The 10,421-nt window shown below is 37.8% G+C and overlaps 1 long non-coding RNA gene across 1 annotated transcript; it reads right to left on the reverse strand.

Annotated features, from left to right (window-relative positions):
• Positions 1–9,353: 9,353 nt before the first annotated feature.
• LOC141609132 (uncharacterized) lies at positions 9,354–10,209 on the reverse strand. The gene is made up of 3 exons (XR_012527236.1): positions 9,820–10,209; positions 9,644–9,719; positions 9,354–9,533 (listed from the first exon to the last, which is right to left on the reverse strand). It is a non-coding gene; the product is annotated as an uncharacterized LOC141609132 (long non-coding RNA).
• Positions 10,210–10,421: the final 212 nt, after the last annotated feature.

Genomic DNA, 10,421 nt, shown 5'->3' on the forward strand with positions numbered 1-10,421 from the left:
TAACTTTTAGCTAACTTATTTGAACGTGCTTAAATTTATATATTTTAAGTGAAGAATATTAATTATAAATATGATAAAGATAAAGTTTGATCTTTAATTTCCTCAGAGATAAAAAAAACCTCAATTTTTATCTTCTTATAATATACTAATTAAATAAAGGTCATAATGTAAAACAGGAAATTACACCACAATCTACTATTTTAATATGTCGATCAACACTCAAAATAGCACATTTGTTATTTAAATAGTGTAAAAACTCTCAAAATGCTAAAAAAAAAATGTTCAATCTGTCGTTATCAAACAAAACCTAAGTTTCTGCATTTTTTTGTCATGTTCAACTTAATCTTTACGGGATGTAAAAATGATGAAGTTCAAAAAGTAGCAGTTAGTTTTCTATTAGTTAGATGGACTTTTCAAGAGAGATGTGAAAGCCTTGCATTTCAGACCGTTTTATGTGTGGACTGAAGGGATTAAGTAGTGGGCTAAAGGTTGTTTCGAGTGGGAATGCGGTTGATTACGACGAGTTGGTTGAGTAAAGTTTTTCCTACTAGATCTAGAAAGGGGATAATAATTATGAGATAATAAAATTTGAAGAAAAAAGGACAATAAAAATGAGATGCAGGTAGTAAGATTTATTTATGCAAAATGAAATAAATAGCAAAGTTCGTGTATATATATAATATTCAAACTTATTCAGTTTACAATCATAGTACCCAAACATTTTGTTTGAGTATCTGAAATAGAAGTAAGGGAGGGGACGAGAAAAAAACTAGGAAGGGAAAGGGAGAGAGATAAGAGGGAAGATTGTTTCTTAAACTTTTCTTTGTTGAAGGAGAAATAAATTGTCTTCGATAAGGGAGACGAGGATCCATATCATCTGGAGTAAAGATTGGTGTTTCATGGAGGTGAATGTGATTTATGACTTCTTAGATGTAAAACGTGGCAGAAAGGTAGTGATAGTGATAGTGGATTGAAGGTTGTTTCAAGTAGTGAGAACTAATCATAGTGGCTGATGTTTTATTTTGCGGGTAAATTAGTGGGGTGGAGGGGGGGTGCATTTGTGGAGGGTGATTAGTTTAACGAGGATAGTGATAATAAATAAGGTTATTTATCAGCAAAATATCGCTTGCATTAAAACATATATGTAACATGAATAATAACAAAAAACCTCAAAAGATCATACTGATAAACTTAATCTTGACCCCATCAATCCAAATTAAAGTAAAATCTTAATTCTAACAACATTTTTGAGAGTAATGGTTAGTTTCCATTGGATTGTGGATTTTTCTAGAAGTAGGGGTTTAGTTTTTCACTTGGTTGGATAAATTTGAGAGAAGTTTCGAAGACAAGGATCGATCTTTCAAGGGATGAGATTGTTTTAGATCATATGTGTGAATAAGGAAGAAAAATAGGGGTCTTCGTGAAGGATTTTGTTTCAAATGAGAAGATGGGGGGCAAGACTATTGTTATAGAAGGGTGTCATAAGTAGCCCCAGCCATGTAGTATTGCGTTGAAATTTGGTTCACATTCAAAGGTACGTCTATAGTTTGATCGGGAGATATAACATTTAACTACCTGTAAATGTTTTTACGTAACTACCAGTTGACCCAACAATGATTAAATTATGGTCGTTATTCTAAAGAAGGAGATTTGTTGCATTATTGAGTTGATTATGCAAAGTAGATATTATTGTTTTCCTTGACCAATTGAAAAACAAACAGGTATTAATGAACAAATTCTAAAAACTATCAGTCCAAGTATCATATATATATATATATTGGTTTTATTTCCCTAAAAAAAGTATTTTATTAATCAAACACTCTTTTATTCTTATGTCAATATTATGTTAACAGAAATTATTTGTTGGTCATGCGACATACATAAAAACTTAGACATGAACGATGTACTATATGTCTATATTCCATATTATTGTGAAATTTATCACATTATTTTAATATCCGTGCAACGCACGGGCAAGAAAACTAGTAACTATCTAAAGTGATTTTGTTACTAGTATAATTGTGGCAAGTGACTCTCTTCAAATTATCAATGCTCTTGAGTACAAAAAAAAAAATACTTACAAAAATCGTTATGTCTCATTTTTGATGATACGAAGTACTAAATATCTTAGTAGTAAGTTTGATTCTTGTATTTGGTTTCATGTATGACGTAGTGGAAGCCAAGTTGCTCATAACTTGGCAAAACTCCAAACATTTATTATTGATGATAGAATATGGATGAAGACATGTGTATCAATGAACATTGTTCATCTTAATAATACATAATCCTTTTTCTTTTTTTAAAAGCTCTTACCACTTGAGCTAACTGATGTTCTCAAGAATACTTACACCATTAAATGCCATCAAACCTAATTCATATGCCTGAATTTGGGTTACTTTGCCTCACTCACTCCATAGTCATCACTCTTTATCTTCAACCTCGTGTCAAGCAATCAAATCTTAGGTAAAATTATTCAAATTTCTTGCTTACTTAGTTTTCCTTAGTTGTCCCTCTCCTCTAAATGTTAGCTTGTTTCCCATTTTGTTCTTTTAAAAACCGAGATTTATTCATGTAGTCGAATTAGGATTTGTAGTTGGGTGATTTCTATTTAGTTATTCGTGTAGTACAATGATTCTAGGTTTAACTTATTCTAAAGTGCAACTAAATGTAGTTGAATAATGTTAGTTTAGTTATTCATGTATTAGAATAATTCTTCGTAATATTTATAACTCAAACACTGGGTTTCGTTGGTGCAAGTTCATTCAACACAAATGGATAATATCAAGTTTTCTCACACTTAAACTATACTCGTCCCAAGTAAACTCAAGACTACAACGAAAAACACACAAGTCCTTTGCGAGTATGAGAGAATTCGATTTCGCTCTTCCCTCACTACATCCTACATACAAAGCGTCTTGCTTGTGACGAGTACATTTCATTACAAGCTGAAGACGGGTTAAAATGTGACCCATTTAAGACGAAAATGTAACCATTTTACCTAAAAAGTTACCAGAACAATTTCCTAAGCTATAATAATTTGTCATTTAAATGGTCACATTTTGTCGTTAAAATGGCGACATTTAGCCCGTCTTCAGTTTATGACGAAAAGTGTCAGTCTTCAATGAGAATTGGTGTCCTACATATACCTCCTTTAAAGACACAACCACCTATTAAAACATAAAATCTAGATTCAAATTTGTCACACATTTTCTCTCACATCCCTCCTTAGCTCACCTTCATAATAAGACACACACCCAAACTTCGACTCTTCACAACCCCCCCTAATATCGTCATAGCAAAGAACCAGTCACCTTTGTCTTATCCCAAGGCAATAACAAGTGACCAACAATTACCTATCAAACATCCGTCAACACTCCTTATAACTCCCCCTTATCACTCCACAAATGCAATACATGGCTATAGGATTGAACAAACACCAAAAAGACTAACAATCAAGTAGCTACTAGAAAACCACCAATTTCACACACATTTTGTCATACCGAAAAGAAATTAAATCTTTACCAGCCGCCTTTCATTTCTCTCCTTATTACTCCCTTCTTATGCCTCCCAAAATTCTTAACATCTGAAGTAGTATGCTCACATTTGTTTTTCGTATTTCTCATTCTTTTTCTGTTTTTCTCATTTTTTACCCCCGAAAAATCCTTCATTTTGCCTAAGGTGTCATTTCAGGTTTTCACCTTAGCTTTTCCTTTCCTTTCATTAATGACTCGCAGCTCGTTTTTTTTTTCTTTTTTTTTTATTTCGCCCGAACTGCCTTTTCGAATTTTCATTCCGTCCTCGACTACCTTCTCCATTTTCTTAGGTGCCTACCCTTGTGGGTTTTCATCTAACCGGGATTTTTTTTCCAAAGTAATGTATCAAACCATGTAAATAAATACATATATTACATCAAAAAGTCCTCCCCCACACTTGTATTCCACACTGTCCTCAATGTGGAGGAGAGTATTCAAATACATAGGAAAGGAAAAAAATGAAATAAGTACGGGTTGCCTCCCGTAAAGCGCTATTGATTTTCGTCGCTTGCTCGACGCCTTTTAAACTTCTTCTTTTAGCTAAGATCAAGAGCGGGGCAACTCAATGCCTTAGTAACTTATCAAACAAGTTAGCCCATAAACAAGAAAAGTGACAATAGTAGAGGGTTAAGACTTAAGATATACCGAGCATGTCTATGGTAGGGCTCTTTGTAAGAGGGGTTAGACTTGGTGAAAACCAAGTAAGAGAGAGGGGTCACATGAGTTTATTTGATGACTAAAATGAATGTGTCTTTCACGCGAATATGAGGCGGTTCTTCCTTGCGTGAGTAAGCCTCTGCAAACTCTTTTACTAATGTCCCTTTAGCAGGCTCTTTGACCTCCCACGTGCAAGTTTCATAGTCCTTGAGGATCACAAACAACATCCTCAAGAGCCTCTACCTCCTCTTCTCCTATCCCAACCACCTTCCAAATCATAGGTCCTTGCCCATTCTTCTCAAACACCTCACTCCTCGATTCCTTAAGGGTAAAATCCGGACAAGAGTTACTTCGAACCAAGGAGTTATTCCCAAGGTGTGAGACATTGTAGGAACCGATGAACTAATATAAGAAATGTGATGAAAGTTTTTGTGTGTTTCATTGATAGTCAAGAGACGTACATATATACTCAATACAATAACTATAGTTTAGGAAAACCTAACAAAATATCCTAAACTGAATCCCGTAAAATAGGAACTAAAATATTTACAATATCGTCATATTATTCGGTCAACTATACCGAATAATATGCTAACACCCCCCTCAAGTTGGAGCATGTAGACTTGAGATGCCCAACTTGCCCAGCAAACGATGGAATTGAGAACGTCCAAGAGCCTTCGTGAGAATATCGGCGAGTTGAACCGTGGTATTTACATAGGTAGGTGCAAGAGTACCTCGTAGTATCTCATCACGAACGAAATGACAATCTATTTCAATGTGTTTTGTTCGTTTGTGAAAGACAGGATTATTAGCAATATGTATCGCGGCCTTGCTGTCACAATGTAGCCGAACTGGTTTCGAATGCTGGAAACCCATACTTTGAAGCAGACCTTTTAACCAAAGTATTTTACACGTAGCGGAAGCCATAGCACGGTATTCTGACTCAGCAAAGAAACGAGACACAGTGACCTGCTTCTTAGTTTTCCAAGATATCGGTGATCTACCAAGAAAAACAAAATATGCCGTAAGAGAACGACGACTATCGGGGCACTTCCCCCAATCAGCATCGCAGTAAGCCTCGAGCTCCATAGATGCATTGGCCTTTAAGAAAATACCCTGCCCCATATTTCCTTTTAAGTAACGAATGACACGTAAAACAGCGTCCCAATGAGCTTGTGAGGGTGCTTGAATAATACGAGAAAGAAGATACACAGAATAACCAATCTCGGGACGAGTAAGAGTGAGATAAATCAATTTACCCACCAATTGATGATACTTGGAAGGGTCGAAAAATAACGGCTCTAATGAAAGGGCTAAGTGGTTATTTTCTTCCATGGGTACAGTAGCGGGTTTGGACCCAAGGAGTCCCGTTTCAGCTAATAAATCAAGAGTATATTTCCGTTGACAAAGAAAAATACCCGTAGAATTCCGCGCTACCTCAAGACCCAGAAAATATTTTAGCTTACCTAAATCCTTCATACGAAAACAGCTACTTAAATAAGCTTTAAAATCACGAATAACATCTCCATCATTGCCCGCAATTACCAAATCGTCAACATAAACCAGAATTTGAAGAACCACATTGTCCTTCCGATAAACGAAAAGAGAGTGATCAGAAGGACTATGTGAAAAACCATATGAGGACAAGGTGTAATACCCACCCTGTTTAAGGACCTCTTGACCGACCGTTTGTGTAGTACTCCGTATTTAATAATAATAATAATAATAATAATAATAATAATAATATTTTATTTATACGAGTTATGTTGAGACGGAATAATAATAATGATAATAATAATAATAATACATTATACATGTATTATACTCCCACCACATACATATATACTCCCTTATCCTCACCCACCCAACCTTATCCTAGTGCAATCCACCAAAAATACACCACCAAACATTAGAGAGAAAAGAGAGAAAGAGAGAAAGGAAGAGAAAGACCGTCTTTTGCCCTCTGCCTTGAGATCGTAAGGTAAACCGTCTTATACTAGCCTTTATGTTATTATTTTTATACCGTTGACTCACCGCGACTTGGACCCACCGTGTGACCCACCGTAACCACCACATGACCACCGTTGACCGCCTATAAAGGACTTTGACCGAGTAGAAAAATAGGATATTTGGGAGTGTTGGTGTCGCGGGTTAGGGCTGCTATTTTAGGGGTGTTGCAGGTTGGTTTGGGACTGGTTCTGGGTAGGTTTACGTCAAGGGTGGTGAGAGAAGTAGGGTGGTGGTTGTAGGTGGCCGTGAGGGTGGCTGGAGGTGACGGGTTCAAGGGAAAAAGGAGGGATGTCGAGGGTGTTGTTGTGGTTGTTGTTGTTGCTTGTTATTGTTGTTGTTGTCGATGGTGTTGCTGCTGGCGGCCGTACGGGTGGTCGGATCTGGAGGTGGTGAGGGAGTCGACCACCGTGGTGGTGGTGGTCCATGGTGGTGGTCATTTATGGTGGTGTTGTTGTGTGTTGCGGGTTGTTGTCATGGTTGCCGTGTTGTTGTTGTTTTATTGCGGTTGTGGCTTGCGGTGGCTGCCGGTCGTGGCCCACCGTGGCTGGTGGTGGGGGCCATGGTGGCGGCAGTAGGTTGTGTAGTGGGGGTTGGCTTGAGTTGAGTTTTTGGGTAGTGTATAAGACGGGTTTTATTTAATTATTAATTCGTATTTAACTAGTCGTATACGTATGAGATTCGTATAATTATACGTATTGGTATAATTAGATTTGTATAATTATACTTATTTGTATATGTATTAGATTAGTATATTTATACGTATTTGTATATGTATTTGTATGATTAGATGAGTATATTTATACGTATTTGTATTATTATCGTATTTTAGGAAATGAGTTTTGTGAGGCGGTTTTACGAGACGGGCCTAGCTTGTGTGACAGATTGCTTGTGCGGATTTGCTAAAAGATAGGTTAATCCTACTCAGTTTCAATATGCATTTGAGTTGTCATGTGAGTCGTGTTTTAGCGGTTATTGCATTATAACATGATATCGGTTAAGATGATTGGATGAGTCGGTAATTGACATATTGTGTGGTATCTTGCATCATCGTATTTGTCATATATGTTGGATAATATGCGGTTGTGTTTGTTGGTTGTTGTTGAGGAGACGGGAGACGGTTGGGAGACCGTCTTCCGCTTGGGTCGCCTCTTGGAGCTTTCCCACTCCAAGAGGGATTTGCACATTAATGACTTGAGTTTGGAGGGACTCGTGTGGTTGCGACATGACGTCTGGTAGGGGATCCGGTTGGCTTCCGGACCCGGTACGTCTGGGCGTGTCCCGGTACCTGTTTGTGGTTATCGGTAAGTCTGGGCATGTCCCGGTACCAGTGTGGTTGTCGGTATATCTGGGCGTGCCCTGGTACCAGTGTGGTTATCGCTATGTCTGGGCGTGTCCCGGTACCGTGGTGGTGGTTATTGATGGTGGTTCATTCATATCATGGTCGTGTTGCATGTTCACACACTCGAGTCGAGTTACACTTTATTTATTTGTTGAAATTGACGTTTGTTGTGTCTGTGCATTGTCACCTATCTCTTTTGGGGTGGCCTGTGTCGATCCATATGATATCCTTTGGTCATATGGGGAGCAGGTTGTGTTAAGGTTGTTTGGATAGTACGCGGGAGACGGGACGAGCTTGATGATATCACGAGACGAATCTAGTTAGCTAGAAGAGTATAGATGTCACGAGTTGTATTTTATTTATTCATTTATTTATGTCTATGTAATTCATTAAACATTACAGTAATAAAATGTTCTTTGATTGGAGTTTTGAAACACTACCTTGGGAAACCGAGATGGTAACGCTCCAATTATCTTGGCCGGATAGTTGGGGTGTTACAGTTTGACCAGAGAAGACCGTAGGAGGGGATAGGTGAGAGGATAAAGGACCTATGTATCTGTTTACTTGACCTAGTAGGGGCTACTCGGCCGAGTAGTGGTAACACTCGACCGAGTAGGGCTTACTCGGCCGAGTATGAGAGTACTCGATCGAGTATCGCCGCTGCGGACACGTTATTATAAAACGCAAGTTGGTAAGTCTTATTTCATTTTCGACGGTTCCCTATCTCTCTAACCCTAATATATATCTCTCTCACCTATCACCCACCTCTGTATACACTCTCATCTAGCCTAGACGCTAACCAAGGAAGGGGATTGATTTATATGTGGAGTATTCAAGTAAGGATGTCATTGTTGTCGACTTCGGTCCGCGTTCAAGGTAAGTCGTCGTTTCGTTGTTGTCTTTCAGTAGGTCTTTGGGGTAGTCTTGTAATAGGACGTGGTTACTATTTGTAGGATTCGTCTCGGAGTCTTGCCTGGATAGTTGTTGGATGCATTTTCATAGATTAGCAATAAGTAGAGCTGACAAAAGCTGACCCGACCCGAGTAACCCGACCCGAACTGCCCGAAAATCGACCCGATAACACCCGATAAAACAATGAACCGAAACCGACCCGACTCGACCCGTAGGTCAACTGATAACCGATACAACCCGAAATGGAATGAACCGAACCGACTTGTGACCCAACCCGACCCGACCTGCAACCCGAGTTAGTGTATAACCCGCTTTGACCCGACCCGACCCGACCCGTGATTTGATTTACAACCCGATATGACCCGAACCGACTCGACCCGAATCAACTCGACTTCAACCCGACCCAAATTGGTGTAACCAATATTCTGATTTTATTTTAAAAAAAAATATTAAGAATTGCAAGTTATTACTCGACAATATTGCTTAGCCATAAAACCTCAAAACTCACTTAACATACTTAACATTTGAAAGTCTATATCAACATATCGTTTGTAAGAATGTTCAACACAAGTATATTATTATCTAATTGAAGAAAAATTTTCATCTTCCGTTTATTGAAGACTAAAAATTCATGTCCAATAAACTAGAAATACGTGTCCATAAGACTAAAAATCCACGTCCATTTGACTCATTGTAAAGATCTAAAACATGTCATCCTCAAATCATCATTCATTAAACACAAACTAATATTAATATTGTATTGTTGGTTACACAACTACTTGCTCCGGGGTTACATTGCTACGATAGTCACAAAATTAATCACAAAGCATCTGAGAAGCAAATGCAGAGCAATAGCAATTAGCTATCCTAGTAATATTGTCAAAGTGTCAATACATTTACCATCACAAAAATGGCCAGCTTATACATTTTCCAACACTAAAAAACGGTAGCCAGTAAAAGTTTAACAATCTCCGGTAAGCTTTATAGCAAAAGAGCAGCCCATAACAATCAATCAAAAGAGCCTGGAGATGTAATCTACCATACTTCATGTTTGCCATGCGCCCATACCCATGCTACTGTCACTGAGAAAGGGCAAGCAAGAGTAAAAACCATACATAATATGCACATTAAAAAACAATTAGGCATTTAGTTTTATGGCTATATGAATAGTAGTATGAAGAGATTTACGTACTGTGCAACTTTAATTTATGCTATCTCCTCATCATCTGAGTTAGTGTCATCAACAACCACTCCAACTTCATCCAATTCTACATAACCAATTAAAAAATTAAGTGTAATAAAGTTAAGCAACTAAACATTACATAAACTAGATAAATAAATTAACATTTACAAAGGTTAAAAATTTACCTTCATAGCCAAACAACCAGTTGCGAGTGGTCACCAGAGCTTCCACATTTTTGGATTAGAGGGAACTCCTCCACTTATTTAAGATCCTCCCACCCATACTAAAACTAGACTCGGATGCTACACTAGTTATGGGTATAGCTAATATGTCCCTTGCCATAGAAGAGAGAACAGGAAACATGTTTGCTTTTCTACCCCAATAACCTAATACATCCAACTTCTCTTTTCGCGGCACTTTATCATCTCGAAAATAATACTCAAATTCAGTCTCATCATCCCTACCCGCAGCACCATAGCTTGCATCAAAGGCATCTAAAGTGGAGCGTCTTGGTCTAGAGGCAGGGTACGACTCGCTAAAAGTGGAAGTACTAGCTGAACCTTGATTGGGAGGGAATTTACTCTTATAATACTTAAATAACTCCACAAATTTCACATAAATCTCATTGACAATTCTTATGCCTATATCATCACCGTACAAGTTTTTCAAAGAAAAGCGCACAAAATCAAACTTATATCGCGGGTCAAGTATAACACCAAAAGACATAACCATAGAATACTCACGCCAATACTTGTCAAACTTTTCATACATTTGACTTGCCATTTTA

This window comes from Silene latifolia, chromosome 10 (assembly GCF_048544455.1).
Source record: "Silene latifolia isolate original U9 population chromosome 10, ASM4854445v1, whole genome shotgun sequence".
NCBI classification, from domain to species: Eukaryota; Viridiplantae; Streptophyta; class Magnoliopsida; order Caryophyllales; family Caryophyllaceae; genus Silene; species Silene latifolia.